The sequence below is a fragment of the Scyliorhinus canicula genome, chromosome 21 (assembly GCF_902713615.1).
Source record: "Scyliorhinus canicula chromosome 21, sScyCan1.1, whole genome shotgun sequence".
NCBI classification, from domain to species: Eukaryota; Metazoa; Chordata; class Chondrichthyes; order Carcharhiniformes; family Scyliorhinidae; genus Scyliorhinus; species Scyliorhinus canicula.
Window position 1 is genome coordinate 9,088,278 of NC_052166.1, and position 18,475 is coordinate 9,106,752.

An 18,475-nucleotide genomic window follows, 5' to 3' on the forward strand; every position below is an offset into this window, starting at 1 on the left:
CAGAGGTGATTGTGGTATTGGACGCCGAGAAGATGTTGAACAGAAAAGAATAGGGGCATTTGATGGCCGTCTGGACCTGTTTGGGATTGTGCCACGATTTCTAGATTGGGTAAGGCTACTGTTTGCAGGTGTGGAAAGGGATAGTGTGTGGTTGGGGTTCCAATATAGGGTAACTCTGTGTGTAGGCGACTTGCTATTCTATGTATCGGAACCGAGGGTGATGATGAGGGGCATATTGGAGCTGGTTCGAGTGTTTGGATCTTTTTCGGATTATAAAACTAAATTTAAATACAAGTGAATATTTTGTGGTGTCTCGGCCGGGTTGGGGCAGGTGTGTGTGTGTGTGGGGGGGGGGGGGTATCATTCTCGAGGGCGTGGACTTACTTTGGATACCTGGAGATACAGGTGGGACAGGATTGGGGTGCGGGGTTCTGGACGAATAACATTCCCGTACGAGCCTCCCCGAAAAGGCGGCGGAATGTGGCGACTAAGGGCTTTTCACAGTAACTTCATTTGAAGCCTACTTGTGACAACAAGTGGTTTTCATTTTCATTCATTTCATTTCACTAGTCTGGTGGGGAGGGTGAAAGCGATCTGACATGATGGGATGGTGTCCCTCTGGCGCTGGCAAGTGGGGTGGATGCAATTAAAATGAATGTGTTGCCACGATTCTTGTTTATTTTTCAGTGCCTGCCGATCTTCCTGCCAAAGATATTTTTCAAGTAGGTCGAATAGATCATTACCTCCTTCATGTAGTGGGCAGAGAAGAGGTGGTCAAGATTTGGAACGTGCAGTTGCAGAGAGGACGAGAGTCAGGGGGTATGGTCTGAATTGACTATGTTGTTACTGGACGGCGAAAGCGGAGAAGCTGACGACCTGGGTTAGAAGGGGAACTTCCAGTGGGTTAGAATTGATGAGTCATTGTCGGGTTGGGATGAGGGCGTTGGCAACAGTTCCGCTCCAGATGGTTGACGGGAAATACTCAGGGACTCTGGTCGTAGTAATGGCGTTGTCAATCTGGAGGCAATTGCGCCAGTATTTAAGGCTGGGGGTGGGGGTAAGATAATGGCCGTTTTCGGGGGCAATCACATATTTTAGCCAAGGAAGAGGGATGGGAGTTTTCGGAGATGGGGGTAGACGTCAGTCAGGGCACGAAAGGATTTGATTCCAGGGGGCCATTTTGCGGCATTCAAGGAGTTGGGGCGAAACATGGGTTGGGGAGGGGGAAATGTTTTGTTGTATGCAGGCCCGATATTTCACTAAGGAGGAGATACAGAGCGTTCTGGTGGTACTGGCCGACACATTGTTGGACGAGGTCCTGATATTGATATTCTCCTCCATTTTCCGCTAATGCCATAACTGCTCACAACCACACTGTGCCCTATAGACTCTCTCCTTATTGAGGCTGGTGTTAAAACTGTATTTTCAAAAAGAGCACAATCAGAAACTTTGACCAATGCACTTTTTAAAATTTAATATCTGGCTAAAGTACACTAAGCAGACAGCAGGTACGCAGGGTCAAGATCACGGGACCAAAGCAACCAAATCGAGCACGTTTCCCAGGAATGTATACATAATTCAACCAGGTTGTGGAGAGCTCGCCTGAAAGCAATCCAATAGCGGAACTTTCGCTAACCACGTATGCAACATTTGGTGCCACCGAAACAATCTGGTCCATGGTCAATTTTCTCGCCTCGTTGACAGCGGGATCGACGAAACGTTCCTTTATTATCTTTACACCAGTTAAAAAGGCCTGAAATTCAGCAGGAAAGGTTGAGTTAGCGAAGGTTCTTATTATGACAGAACGATAAAGAGAGGGAGGGATGGGAACAAAACGCCGGAGATAGGAGAATCAATGATGAAAACACGAATCTAAGTCTGAAAATGCGACTACGTATAGATAATCTATGGAGATATAATTTGCATGAAGACTTTCCATCACCCTCTTTTAACCGATATTCCTGGCATAAATCACAGACAGGGCTTCAACTGCACACAATCAAACACCGTGTGAAATAAACCATAATTAAAAAAATCTGACATTCATGTCGAAGCTTCCCCGTCAGTGTATAGACGGCTGTGGAACTGAGAATAACATTTAGGTGTTGTCCACGGATACCGAATCAGGAAGCAAACCTGTCATAGATAATTTGAAGAATCTTAGTTACGTGTCGCAAAGAAAAAAGAAAGAACTGTTAAAACTTGAAACATTAGATAATTAGACAAAAAAGTATCCCACTCGCATAAGTTGAGAATAATTTACCGAATCCGGGAAACACAATAACGTTGTATACAGTGCTTTGATGCCAATAACTTAGAACATAGAACATAGAACAGTACAGCACAGAACAGGCCCTTCGGCCCTCGATGTTGTGCCGACCAATCATCACGCTACTCAAGCCAACCCCATCCACCCCATACCAGTAACCCCCCCCCCCCATATTAACCTTATTTTTTAGGACACTAAGGGCAATTTAGCATGGCCAATCCACCTAACCCGCACATCTTTGGACTGTGGAAGGAAACCGGAGTACCCGGAGGAAACCCACGCACACACGGGGAGGACGTGCAGACTCCGCACAGATAGTGACCCAGTCGTGAACTGAACCGGGGACCCTGGAGCTGTGAAGCATTTATGATAACCACCATGCTGCCGTGAGGTTCCTTGTGGCAACAATACCTCCTCTGATCTATCTCTTTGAAAACACATCCCAACTCCACGTCCCCGCCCACCTTCAGTTCTCTGCCCGCCGTTGGCCTATCATCAATTTGAGAACGCAACTGCTTAACGTGTACTGACACCTAATGGAAACCTCAGCTAATTTTTTAGTTCAAATCCTGTTGCGTTTCATATCCTTGTCCTTTTGAAACAATTTCATAGCTAAGCGTTTCAACGGGCCGTCATCCCTGAGCTTAGTAATTTCAACATGGGCCCGTCAACCAATCACGTTTATATGTCAGCGTGTTTGGAATTCCTGTTTGCAGAGAGGGGGCTGAATAATTGTATCCTATCCCATCAAATGCAGAAATACAAACGTTTGCTGAAGACTCTGATGTCTTATACCAGCCAAAACTGCTTTATAAGCAAATCAGTGAACAGAAAGTGACCATCAACAGCGAATGGGACATGCGAGGGTGGAGAAATTCTCTCACTTTGTTACAGAGTGTCACATTGTTTTGTGCGTGACAAGGAGAGATTTCCTTCCTAACGGTTGAAATAATGAGCCAGACAATCACTGCTGAATAAAACTGAGCACAGGATGACAATGTAATTTATCATCATAATTCCCAGTTTAACTGATTGGCATAAATGGATGAAATTGATTGGTGTACTAGTTCTATAATTCAATTTCTCCCCCCAACCTGCCCCCATCCGACGAAGCTCGAATGTTGATCTATTGCAATAAAATTAGGCTAAATTATTTGATTCTCATCTCTACGCCTCATCCAATGAGCACCTAAACCAGTTCGGTTATCAGCTCTGCAGGCAACGCCACTCCTTAATCAGCATTGCTCCCTTGTGATAATAGAATCATATAATTCAAAGTGCAGAAGGAGGCCATTCGGCCTATCGAGTCTGCACCGGCTCTTGGAAAGAACATACCACCCAAGTCCACACCTCCACCGTATCCCCATAACCCAGTAACCCCACCCAACATTGAATGTAATATTGGACACTAAGGGCAATTTAGCATGGCCAGTCCACCTAACCTGCGTATCTTTGGACTGTGGGAGGAAACCGGAGCACCCGGAGGAAACCCACACAAACACGGGAAGAAAGTTAAACTCCGCATAGAGAGTGACCCAGCTGGGAATCACATCTGGGACCCTTGAGCTGTGAAGCAACTGTGGTACCCACGATGCTACCATGCTACCCTAATAGATACTGACTGTCAGTGAAAAGTGACCTAAATAGCTAGCAATGGTGTCAATTAAGAAAATCTGGCACACAAAGAGACTGTAGTAGATATCAATGATCAGAAGGATACAGTCAAAGTTTCTATGCCGTGATACCCGGACAATTACGGCAAAACCAGTGACTCATAGCTAGGTCAATACTGAAGTTCACATCCAAACACATTTGTATCTGGTCTATTTGCATCAGCGCACATTCCTCAATCCCACGAATCGTTGATCTCGGAAAACTGCCATATATGGATTGATCTGTTTATGCTTTTCCCCACAAAATGTTACTTTTTAACCACTCAAAACAGATTCAATTCGGGGGACACAATTTTTTGGTTGTCAAATACAGCTTTTACTCTTTCAACAGGGTCCCACAAAAGATGTCAAAATAAACAACATAGTCCTTTTCTAACGTTCCTTCCATTTTCCTCTCTGCGTCGAGCAGTTATGGACTCAGTCAACACCAGGAAATAAATGACCAAAAGCAACACGTGTCTCACCTTAAACACGCTTCTGCAGGATTGGAAAGCACGTGCGGAGACGTTGTGATTCCAGACTTGGGGCGTTATCTCGGTTTATACTCGCAGAAACCTTAAAATGGCTAGACTCTCTGTAATGTTTAACGCCACGAGGCGTTCAACAAGCTGGTAGCCTCTTTCATGTGGCATTTCAACGTCATTCTAGTTATATGGATGGAGCAGAATCATGCCAGATATCTCCAATCTCAAATCCGCTGTTACGAAGAGTGAAATATTTAATATATCATGCAATTATACATTAAACGGCAGCAGAGTGGCACGTTAGTTCATACTGCTGCCTCACAGCACCAGAGATCCGACTTCAATTCAGGCCTTGGGCGAGTGTCTGTGTGGAGTTTGCACATTCTCCCCTTGCCTACGTGGATATCCTTCGGTTTTCTCCCAAAGTAAAGATGTGGGCAGGTTAGGTAGATTGGCATGTGAAATTGCCCCATGTTCAGTGAGGTGCGTATAGAGAGGTACCGGTTAGGTTATGGATTGACGTGGACAGCGTTGTGCAGACTCGATGGGCTGAATGGCCTCCATTTACAGTGTAGGGATTATATGATTCGAACAGTAATTGAAGACCACATATTTCAATTAGTGAACTAATGTGAAATCCAAAACAAATCCAGAAATATATTATACATGTATAACTTCATGAAAACGATTCCCTTCAAGTGTCCTGCTTTGTGCAACTTTCCACGTTTCCCCTGATGCTCCTTATGTTGAAAAGCTATCCAGTGAAACGACATCCGCCGTTTTAACATGTTAAGCCTAACAGACGCGATGTTATTGCATTTTCCTGCGCCTCTGGAGACAAAGAAGCATACAGTGAATGACATTCGGAAATGCAATCATGATTTTTTAAATCTATCGTTTTTTTAAGGGCGGATGTAAGAAAGGCTGAAGTATTCTTTTGGCACTACCAGCCTTGTGGCACGCGAAATCAGCCATGTACTACTTCAACATTTAGAACATAGAACATAGAACTGTACAGCACAGTAAATGCTCTTCGGCCCACAATGTTCTGCCGAACTAGTCTGAAGGGAGATCAATTGAAGCTTCTCGCAATCATTCTAGTGTACTCCATAGGCATATCCAATAACCGCTTGAAAGTTCCTAAAGTGTCCCACTCCACTGCCATAGGTGGGAGGCGATCCACGACCCAAGCACTCTCTGAGTAAAGAACCTACCTGTGACATGTCTCCTATATCTTCCACAATGAAGATCATTTTTCCCTACGTTCGCCTGTCAACAGCACAGCGAGGTCATTGGACGCAACTCATTTCACGTTTGCATTCTGTCCTAGTCAGACGTACTTAGAATTGAAACCAGAGAAAATTGATACACTTTCTCATATAATTCATTTTCTGTATATGGATTCAGCAGGCATTTTTGGTTGGGCAGTGTCCTGGAAATAATATTATACAGACTTCGAGCCTCGTTTCAGGAAATTATGAGCACAATATGATGGAGAGGCTGCAGCGATTAATGAACATTCTTTAGCACTGTGTTACAGTAGAAATAGAGCATATCTTTATACCATAAACGGCTTTTCATGCGAAACATCTCTAATCTGCCCATGTTTACATGAAACAAATCTGGGAGTGGTCTTCCCCCATTATCTCTAAACTGACAATATCCTGCAGTCCTTGGTCGGAACCATTCGTCAGCACAATAGGATTCATCTAAAAGTTGTTTTTCAAGTACTTTGAACTTTACCCATCATTCTAAGTTATGGCTAAACCAGTTTTAAAATATAGTCATGGAATCCTAGCATGCTTTATCAAGTGTTGTTTAATAATACCAACTAATATTAGTATATTTTCTAAGCGGTCCAAAGCAATTAATAATTCCTCACATTACTTTCCTTCTCCAGACAGTTAGAATTGTAGGAAATACTGCCTCCTAATCAATTTAAACACGAGAAGGGCATGCTGTTTTGTTGGCACATAACATGCATTTGAAGGATTCTGTCCTGGTTTCAATTTTAGATAATAATTAAATTAATTCCCTGCAAGTTGTTCACCTTGAAAAAGTTGGTTCGTTTACACAATTACAAATCCCATCTGTCTGCTATTGAAATAGATTTCTCTGCTGATGCACACACGCTTCTGTCCAAAGGAACACAATCTTCTTGATTTTGCAACTCCAATATTTCGCTGAAATTGGGGTGAATTCCCTTAACATCCCCACTGTGACCTTTTTCCAAAAGTAATCATGAACTCGTTATTTACACCCGTCTCATTTTCCATTTCAAACTCATCGTCTAATCCATTAATCCCAGTTATATTGCACATGCTGCCTCCTTCTTTCAGCTGCCAGACAAATGAGCATTCGAAGATGCTGCTGAACGAGATTTTTCCATTTGGGCCGTGCATATATTACCCAATGCTACCTCATACTTTCCATGTAACATTTTGAAAACAGTAGACAAATCCTTCCACAACTTTCATATTTCAGGGAATGCAATCCTATTTTCTTACCTACCAAAACCGGAATTGTACACAAGGCCATAAAATACTTGTGCGACAAAGAAAGGCTACATAATCATTGCACCATGTATTGCTGTGTGGCATTTAGAATTGCTTACAGCAGACATTTTCCGGCTCCACCGCGGATTTTGCACGTGATGCATGAATTTGAAACAATTATGTGCTATCTTGAGCAGATGATTGGACAGGTATTCATCTCCAATTTTAGTTATTCTTTGTTTCACACAATGTATGCTTAACTATGATGTGCCTGGAAATACTTGAGACTTCGGCCTAACATTTATTTTCACTGGTTGTCCACTATTGTTAAACGTTCGAACAATGTTCATTTCCCAAAGCTTCTTCCAAAACTGAAATCTATTTGTAAAAGAGATGCCTATTCTGTCATACTATTTGCATATATCTGGGATGTTCCCCTACCTGCATTTGTAAAGTGGATGTGAAGGAACCACCAAGGCCAGCCTGTAGCAGTGCTATTAGAGGGAGCCTGACATGGCGTACAATGATAGGCCAGTTTTTCAATGTGTGCGTCAATACCTGCCCACCACACGTACCTGCAGTCCATTATCTTCATCTTAGATGCACCTGGGAGTCAGTTGTGGAGGCCTCAGGAAATAAGGGAGAGTATAAAATTGAATGAAAAAGCATATAAAGTGGCAAAGATTGGTGGGAGACTAGAGGACTGGGATATCTGTTGGGGGGAACAGAAAGCTACTAAAAAGGCTATAAAGAAGAGTAAGATAAAGTGTGAGAGTAAACTTGCTCAGAATATAAAAACAGACAGTAAACGTTCTTACAAATATACAAAACAAAAAAGAATGGCTAAGGTAAATATTGGTCCTTTAGAGGATGAGAAGGGAGATTTAATAATGTGAGATGAGGAAATGGCTCAGGAACTGAACAGATTTTTTGCGTCGGTCTTCACAGTGGAAGACACCAATAAAATACCAGCTAATGATAGAAATGAGGCTATGAGAGGATTGTTATCACTAAGGAGGTAGTGATGGGCAAGCTAATGGGGCTAAGGTAGACAAGTCTCCTGGCCCAGATGGAATGCATCCCAGAGTGCTAAAAGAGATGGCTAGGGAAATTGCAGATGCACTATTGATGATTTACCAAAATTCACTTGACTCTGGGGTGGTCCCGGTGGATTGTAAATTAGCAAACGTGACACCACTGTTTAAAAAAGAAAGTAGACGGAGAGCGGGAAATTATAGGCCAGTGACCTTAACTTCGGTAGTAGGGAAGATGCTGGAATCTATCATCAAGGAAGAAATAGCGAGGCATCTGGATATAAATTGTCCCATTCGGCAAACGCAGCATGGGTTCATAAAGGGCAGGTCGTGCCTAACTAATTAAGTAGAATTCTTTGAGGAAATTACCAGTGCAGTAGATAAAGGGGAGCCAATGGATGTGGTATATCTGGATTTCCAGAAAGCCTTTGACAAGGTGCCACACAAAAGGTTGCTGCATGAGATAAAGATGCATGGCATTAAGGGTAAAGTAGTAACATGGATAGATGATTGGTTAATTAATTGAAAGCAACGAGTGGGGATTAATGGGTGTTTCTCTGGTTGGCAATCAGTAGCTAGTGGTGTCACTCAGGGATCCGTGTTCGGCCCACAATTGTTCACAATTTACATAGATGATTTGGAGTTGGGGACCAAGGGCAATGTGTCCAAGTTTGCAGATGACACGAAGGTGAGTGGTAAAGCGAAAATTGCAGAGGATACTGGAAGTCTGCAGAGGGATTTGGATAGGGTAAGTGAATGGGCTAGTGTCTGGCAGATGGAATACAATGTTGACAAATGTGAGGTTATCCATTTTGGAAGGAATAAAAGCAAAAGGAATTATTATTTAAACGATAAAATATTAAAGCATGCCGCTGTGCAGAGAGTACTGGGTGTGTTAGTGCATGAGTCACAGAAAGTTGGTTTACAGGTGCAACAGGTGATGAAAAAGGCAAATGGAATTTTGTCCTTCTTTGCTGGAGGGATGGAGTTTAAGACTAGGGAGGTTATGTTGCAATTTTATAACATGTTAGTGAGGCCACACCTCGAGTATTGTTTTCAGTTTTGGTCTTACTTGAGAAATGACGTACTGGCACTGGAGGGTGTGCAGGGGAGGTCCACTAGGTTAATCCCAGAGCTGAAGGGGTTGCATTATGAGGTCAGGTTGAGTAGACTGGGACTGTACTCGTTGGAATTTAGAAGCGTGAGGGGGGATCTGTTAGAAACAATTAAAATTATGAAGGGAGTAGATAAGATACATGCCGGCATGTTTCCACTGGCGCGTGAAAGCAGAACTAGGGTACAAAGCCTCAAAATGAGGGGAAATAGATTTAGGACTGAGTTTAGGAGGAACCTCTTCACCCAAAAGGTTGTGAATCTTTGGAATTCCTTGCCCAGTGAATCAGTTGAGGCTCCTTCATTAAATGTTTTTAATGTAAAGATAGATTGTTTTTTGAAGAATAAAGGGATTAAGGGTTATGGTGTTCGGGTGGAAAGTGGAGCTGAGTCCACAAAAGATCAGCCATGATCTCATTGAATGGCGAAGCAGGCTCGAGGGGCCAGATGGCCTACTCCTGCTCCTAGCTCTTATGTTCTTATGTCTTGCAACAGCAGACCGTGCAGAAATTGAAGAATATTTATAATTAACACGTGGCTTGGGAGACATTGCAGGAGGGAGGGGTTCAGATTTTGGGATATTGGAACCGGTTCTGGGGGCGGTGAGGCCATTACCAATGTTCTCGGGGTTGATTTTCCGATTACTTTTGGGGAGATTTAAAACTTTTGTGTCTGGGGATGGGAGCCATATTAGGACGTTAGTGGTCAATAAAGAGGCAGCAACTAAAGCCAGTAAGCTATTAGATAATAATCTCCATCTGACTAAGGTGAAGAGTAGACAGGGAAGATACGATGAATGCAAATGGACAGATGGTCTGAGGTGCATGTGCTTCAATGCGAGAAGTGCACCAGGTAAGGCAGATTAAATTAGGGCTAGGATTAGTACCTGGAAATATGATGTTATTGGTATTACTGAGACTTGGTTGAGGGAACGGCAAGACTGGCAACTAAATAGCCCAGGGTATAGATGCTTCAGAAGGGATAGAGAGAGAGGTTAAAGGGGTGGAGGTCGTGCATTACTGGTTAGAGATTATATCACAGCGGTGATTAAGGAGGGTGCGATGGAGGATTCGAGCACTGAGGCACTGTGTTTAGAGCTAAGAAATTGGAAGGGTGCAGCAACACTGTTGGGACTTTACTACAGGTCTCCCAAAAGTGAGCGTGAAGTAGAGGTACAAACATGTAGACAGATTATCCAAAAACGAAGGAGCAATAGGATTGTCGTGATGAGAGATTTCAACTTTTTCAACATTAAATGGGACTCTTGTAGTGTTGCAGGCGTAGATGGAGCAGCATCTACAAGGAGCATCCATAAGATCTTTTTAGACCAGTTTGTAAATAGTCCAACTCGAGAAGGGGCCATACTGGACGTGGTATTGGCGACTGATCCCAGCCAGGTGGTTGATGATTCAGACGGTCATTACTTCGGGAATAGCGAGCACAATTCCGTAAGTTTTAGAATACTCATGGACAAAGACGAGAGTGGTCCTACCGGAAGGTTCCTAAATTGGGGTAATGCCAAGTTTAACAAAATTCTGCCGGAGCGAGGGAATGTGGATTGGAAGCAGCTTTTTAAGGGTAAATCCACATTTGAAATAAGGGAGTCTATTAAGGAAAGGTCGAATAGAGGGCAGGACAGACGTATTCTTGTGAAAATGAGGGATAGAAATGGCAAGATTAGGAAACCATGGATGACGGGTGGAATTGTGAGACTAGCTGAGGTGAAAAAGGAATCATACAAAAGATCAAGGCGACTTAAAACTGATGAAGCTTTGGAGGAACATAGGACAAATCTCAAACGCGCAATAAAGAGGGCTAAAAGGGGTCATGAAATATTTTTGGCTAACAGGGTTAAGGAAAATCCCAAAGCCTTTTATTCGCATATAAGAAGCAAGAGGGAAACGAGAGGAAGGATTGACACACTCAAAGAAAAATGAGGGAATTTATCCATGCAGTCAGAGGAAATATGTGAGATTCTTAATGAGAGCTTTACATCGGTATTCACCAAGGAGAGGGACATGACGGATGTTGATGCTGCCGATGGATGATTAAATACTCTAGGTCAAGTCGGCATAAGGAAGGTGTTGGTTTGGCGCTTTCTAAAAGGCATTAATATGGACAAGTCTCCAGGTCCGGATTGGATCTATCCCAGGTTACTGAGGGAAGCGAGGGCCGAAATAGCTGGGGCATTAACAGATATCTTTGCAGCGTCTTTGAGCACGGATGAGGTCCCGGAGGACTGGAGAATTGCTAATGTTGTCCCTTTGTTTAAGAAGGGTAGCAGCGATAATCCAGGGATTTATAGTCCTATGAGCTTGACGTCGGTGGTAGGCAAACTGTTGGAGAAGATACGGAGGGGTAGGATCTCTTCACATTTGGAAGAAATTAGACTTATCTGTGATAGGCAGCATGGGTTTTGTGCAGGGAAGGTTGTGTTTTAAAAACCTAATAGAAATCTTTGCGGAAATGTCAAAGTTAGTTGATGAGGGAAGAGCTGTTGATGTCATATACATAGAACATAGAACATAGAACAGTACAGCATAGAACAGGCCCTTCGGCCCTCGATGTTGTGCCGAGCAATGATCACCCTACTCAAACCCACGTATCTACACTATACCCGTAACCCAACAACCCCCCCAACCTTACTTTTTAGAACACTACGGGCAATTTAGCATGGCCAATCCACCTAACCCGCACATCTTTGGACTGTGGGAGGAAACCTGAGCACCCGGAGGAAACCCACGCACACACAGTGAGGGCGTGCAGACTCCGCGCAGACAGTGACCCAGCCGGGAGCCGAACCTGGGACCCTGGAGCTGTGAAGCATTTATGCTAACCACCATGCTACCGTGCTGGCCCTTACTGAACATGGATTCAGTAAGGCATTTGATAAAGTTTCCCATGGCAGGTTGATTTAAAAAATAAAGTCCTTTGGAGTTCAGAGCACACTAGCAAGATTGATAAAGAACTGCCTGGGCAGCAGGAGACAGAGTAGTGGTGGAAGGTAGTGTTTTGAAAATGGAGAAAGCTGACGAGTGGTTTTCGTCAGGGATCGTGCTCGGACCACTGTTGTTTGTGATATACATAAATGATCTGCAGGAAGGTATAGGTGGTCTGATTAGCAAGTTTGCAGATGATACTAAGATTTCTGGAGTTGCAGATAGCGAGGAGGACTGTCAGAGAATACAGCACAATATAGATAGATTTAAGATTTGGGCAGAGCAATGGCAGATGGAGTTTAATCCAGACAAATGCGAGGCGATGCATTTTGGATGATCTAATTCAAGAGCGGACAATACGGTCAATGGAAGAATCCTGGGGAAAATTGATGTACAGAGAGATCTTGAAGTTCAGGTCCATTGTACCCTGAAGCTGGCAACGCAGGTCTACATCGTGGTAACGATAGCATACAACATGCTTGCCTACATTGGACGTGGTATTGATCAAAATTCGGCAGGTTATGTTACAGTTGTATATGATATTGGTTAGGCCACATTTGGAATACTGCGTGCAGTTCTGGTCGACACAATGCCAGAAGGATGTGGATGCTTTAGAGAGGGTGCAGAGGAGGTTCGCCAGGATGGTGCCTGGTTATGGAGTGTGCTAGCTATGAAGAAAAGTTGAGTAGATTAGGATTATTTTCGTTCGAAACACGGAGGTTGTGGGGAAACCTGATTGAGGTCTACAAAATTATGGGAGGTATGGCCAGGGTGGATAGCAACAATCTTTTTCCAAGCCTAGGGGTTTCAATTACAAGGGGGTCACGATTTCAAGTTGAGAGGGGGAATGTTTAAGGGAGATGTGTTTGGGAACTTTTTTACGCAGTGGGTGGTAGGTGCATGGAACACTTTGCCAGCGGAGGTGGTAGAGGTGGGCACGATAACATCATTTCAGATGCATCCAGACAGATACTGGCGGGGAACAGAGGGAAGTACATCCTTGAAAATAGGCGACAGGTTCAGATAAATGATCTGGATCGGCGCAGGCTGGGAGGGCCGAAGAGCCTGATCCTGTGCTGTAATTTTCTTGCTTTTTGTAACCAAAAGGCAGGTTGGTAGACGCATACCGTCCACAGTATGTTTTTATGATCACACACCTCAGGATTATCAGGTGATAATCTGAAAGGTATATATGGATCATGTCAAATTTGGAAAGTGTTAGCTATAAAATAACGGTCATCCGTGCCACACGATTGAAACACTATCCCATTCCTAATTGAAGGCAAATGTGCTTAGCTCAGCTGAGCTCAATCGTGTGGCATGGATTACCGTTATTTAATAGCCTCCACATAGGTACACCGAGCAATGAGGGTTCATGACGAGTACGGCCGTCATTGCCTAATTTGCGAATTGGGTGGACCGTATGATTTTCAGGCCCTCGAAATGGCCTAACTCAGCGTCCATTTGAGGCTACAATACATAAGTTACCGGTCGTACACAAACGAAAGTTGGCAGTTCCATAGGGCAAACGCTGAAGCGATATGGTTCCCTTTATAGCGGCAAAACCATCCTGGAAAAAGAAAAGAAATCTCACCAGAAAGCCTTCAGTGCGAAGCGCGTGCATTCAGTCGATACGCTGCCAATCCGACTCTAAATTCCGCAGTCGGCTCCATCCTTGAAGACCTGGCCCGCTGCTGTGCACTGCCACCAGAGGCAAGTTAGCCAACTGCAGCCCATTTTCGACTGGGAGATTTGGGGTGCCCGCGATCACCAGGAGATCCCCTGTATAAGTAACACGGTAGATGTTGGCGTCTCAAAAGGTCACTGATTGGAGGCTGAACCTGCTCCAGTTGAAAGTGCCGCAAATGTCCACGGATATTGCTGTTACAGTATCGACCTCCATCCGAAGTGCCTGCCCATTTACGTGTCCAGGTTAATGACTATGTTGAGGCTCAGCAGTGTAACTGTTGGTAGATCAAAGAATTTACAGTGCAGAAGGAGGCCATTCGGCCCATCGAGTCTGCACCGGCTCTTGGAAAGAGCACCCTACCCAAGGTCAACACCTGCACCATATCCCCATAACCCAATAACCCCACCCAACACTAAGGGAAATTTTTCACGGCCAATCCACCTAACCTGCACATCTTTGGACTGTGGGAGGAAACCGGAGCACCCGGAGGAAACCCACGCACGCACGGGGAGGATGTGCAGACTCCGCACTGACAGTGACCCAAGCCGGAATTGAACCTGGGACCCCGGAACTATGAAGTGATTGCGCTGTCCACAATGCTAACGTGCTGCCCCGGAGCTGCCTTTGGTCTGCTGCAGTGACTGGATCTCTGGAAGAGCGATCATGCCGCGTGCGACAGGGAGAAAGTAGTCCTGAGTGCTCTCAACAGCCCTTGTGGTGTATGTGCCCCATGGCTCTTGGTCGTCTCGGTTACTCGAAAATGTGTGGCGGCACACCATCCCCTGGTTGCGGCGGCCAGTGTCTCTACGGTATCTATCCCACTGTCAGGAGCATGCTCCTGAGCTGGAATTGAAAACTGCGTGCTTTGGGCCCGATGGCAGCTCGACTTTATCCGCATCATCAGTGTTGCATCCGCCAAAGCGGCACTCATGAAACAGCAGGTGGAAATCGATGAAGATTTCTCAGCGGTACACCAAAACTCACCACTCCTCCAATCGTCTCACTCCACGACCTGCACACAGGTCAATGCTTTTTTAATACGGTGGTCTCCTTTGTTGCCGACGGATTTCATATTCCATGGACATCCCGGAGAATCAGATCATCCTTATTCCTAGACTGCCGTGGAGTTAAAAGAGACCATCTTGGGCGGGCCTGTTTGTTATACTTTCAATGTAACTTTTGGATAATCCCTCTTGGCGTAAATGGCTTACGCCTGATTGATTGAGATGTATTTGGGAGAACCCAATTCGTTTGGCTACCTGGAATGTCAGGGATATAGATGACACAGTGGATAGTTTGACAATGTTCTCACATTTGGACCATAAACTCCGAGGTGGTATTTTTTTCAGGTGACTCACTTGAGGGTCAAGACAACATTACGAAAGGGATGGTTGGACACATTTTAGATTTTGCCCTTCATGGTTCGGCCCGGAGGAGTGGCAATATTAATCAATAACAGTGTTCCGTTTTCTGCCATGAAGATCTTTCCTGACCCCAATTGTAGACATTATATTTTCTTCTGTGCGTTCTCGGGAACGTCAGCTAGTTCTCTCGAATGTCTGTGCTCCAAACGGTGACGATGTGGATTGGCTGATTGTGGATGGTAACCTAAACTGTCCTGGAACACAGTACTGGATCTCTTCAGGAATAAATCTGTCTCCATCAGGGGTGTCCAGGGCTTTGTTCGTTTTCATGAGACAGAATGGGCAGTGTGGAGAGGGCCGGGGTGTGATCGTAATGGCCCCTGGCGCCCTTTTTCAAACAGGTAATATATGTTTTTCTTTGTTCTCCCATCTGCGACGCGTCTACTCGTAATAATTGTTGGTACTCGACAGTTCTCTACTGCATTTAATGCAGGCATTGATCTATATTTCAGACCATGCATCATATTCAATTGATGTGATACTGCAGCCAGAATTCTCCCAGCGTATTCAAGGAGATTGGACAGGGGAATTCGATCGGACAAGAGATTTTGTGAACACATTGCGGAATGTACTAAATTCATACAGGAAGTCTATTTCGCTCTTTTCACTGTCGGAGCACTTAAGCTGGTTGTCAGGGCAGGGTAATTTCCTACAAACTGAACATGATAAAGACAATAAAGACTGAGTGGCAGAGGCTGGTGGACTCCATTCTTGAGGAGAACCACTTATTCCAAAACTGGAGTTTTAGGCATGTAGTAAAAAGGTTCAAGAACAATTTGAATTGTCAAAGGATAACGGGGGCAGCTGCGGCGTTCCAGGGTGTATTTTATGAACGGGCGAGATGGCCAGTCGCCTCTTATCGAAGAAGACAGGCCGCTTTGCGGGACATGTACAGGCACGTTACACAAATGGCAGCCTACTTTCCGTCCTGCCGTAGGTCAATGCTGCTTTTGAAACATTTTGCCTGAAATTCCATAGATCAGAGCCCTGAGTAGAAATTTTGAACAGGGTTGATATTTTGGATAGATTATTTATCCCAGCCATGGAGGGGAAGAGGCGTGAAGTGTTGGAATTTCCGTTGGGCCTAGAGAAAATTATGAAATGCTGTGGGTTGATGCAGATGGGTAAAGTTCGTGGCCTTGAGAGATTCCTCATTGAGATTCATTAGGAGCTTGAGGAGTAACCGGTGTATCCAATGTCATCTATCATTAATGGCTCATCACACCAGGCTTCATTGCTGTTCACACTCACTGAGACCTCAATGTCCTTGATCCTAAATAAAAACAAGAGCCCAACAGTGTGTGAGTCGTACCAATCTATTTTTCTGTACAATACGGATGCTAGGTTAATAGCAAAGGTGATGGTGCTGTGGTCGGGGCCACCCCTCCCCTCCCCACCCCGTCTCAGACATGATCTTCGAGGCCCAGCAATGCTCTGTGAAGGGTCGACAATTTTTGGTCAATGTACAAACTATGTTAACTGTTGTCCTCTCCCCACCCCGGTGCACCTGAATGTTTTACAAAATAATTTTAAAGGCGTTTCATAGAGTGGAGTGGTAATGTTCCTTGGGAGTTCTTGCAAGGATTGAACTAGGGACGGAAGTATATGTCCTGAACTCATTGACTGTGTTTGACCCAAACTACTAGTAGTTGCACAATTGCTTTGAATTATGGATGATTTCCGCTAAATGGGGCACGAGGAACGGATGTCGATTGTTTCCACTGCTGTTTGCTTTTGCAATAAAACCTCTTCCATAATGTGGAGAGAAAAGTGGAGGAGACGTCGGGAGGGGTGGATAATAACGTGACCAGAAATGGCAGTTATTTCGAGATATTAAACTCCCAACTAAAATGTATTGCAGAGAAAACTAAAGATGCAAATTGGTGTAGAAAGCACATATAAGGCTGAGCAAGGAGGTTGAGGCGAATATTGGATTTGATTTGTTTATTGTCACGTGTAACGAGGTACAGTGAAAAGTATTTTTCTGCAAGCAACTCAACAGAGCATTCAGTACATGGAAGAAAAGGGAATTAAACAAAATTCAAAAAAATACAGGAAAATACATGAGAATGCATAACAGGGCAACACAAGATATACAATGTAATTACATAAGCACTGGCATCGGTTGAAGCATACAGGGTGTAGTATTAAGGAGGTCATTCAATAAGAGGGTCATTTAGGAGTCTGGTGACAGTGGGGAAGAAGCTGTTTTTGAGTCTGTTCGTGCGTGTTCTCAGACTTCTGTATCTGCTGCCCGATGGAATAAATTGGAAAAGTGAGTAAGCCGGGTGGGAGGGATCCTTGATTATGCTGCCTGCTTGCCCCCGGCAGCGGAAGGTGGAGATATAATCCATGGATGGGAGGCAGGTTCGTGTGATGGACTGGGCGGTATTCACGACTCTCTGAAGTTCCTTGCGGTCCAAGGCTGAGCAGTTGCCATACCAGGCTGTGATGCAGCCCGATAGGATACTTTCAATAGTGTATCGGTAAAAGTTGGTAAGGATTAATTTGGACATGCCGAATTTCCTTACTTTCCCAAGGAAGTATAGGCGCTGTTGTGCTTTCTTGGTGATAGCGTCGACGTTAGTGGACCAGGACAGGATTTATGGTGATGTGCACTGCAAGGAATTTGAAACTGCTAACCATCTCCACCTGGGCCGCGTTGATGCTGACAGGGGTGTGGACACTACTTTGGTTGCTGGAAAGATAAAGACTAAGGTTTCCAATGTTTCAAAGGCTAGTGGCGGGCAGGAAGATTGGGAAACAATTAAACCTAAAAAAAAGCATTACTAAAAGGGCATAAAAAGAGCTAATGTAGTGACATCGGTGGCGGGCAAAGAGCAGGTCGCCCCTCAGGAGGTGGCTCCTACCGAAGACGTTTTTTAGGCGTTTTTGCCAGATTCTCAGGAACACCAGGAAGAAACATAGGTAGGATTACGGCAACTGTCTTTAACCAGCGGGAGAGGTTCTAGAATTGAAAATCGAGTTGTAAAGGGCAAGAGCTTACACGATAAGCTGCAAAAGAAAACAAAACATCGGAGAGCATTGCGCAGATCAAGGTTAATGTACCTGGGAAGGTCACACTGTCCGGATTTTGGAAGACCTGGGAGCAGAGTTGGTCATGAGAAGGGTTAGCTTTGATAAAGCCAGCGCTGCTCCATCTCAGAACCAAATTCGCTTTGGCATGTTATACCCGGTTCGTTTGAGGGCAACGTGCAATTCAAACATATGGTCATCCAGGAGGAAACAGTATATTTGTACAATATCGTGATTTGTAAGATGCCTGAGGATGTTCGTTCTCATGTGGGTGAACCTCCGAGGCTTAAGTATGGTATCGTCCTCATGGTACATCGTTATTGATATTCATATTGAAC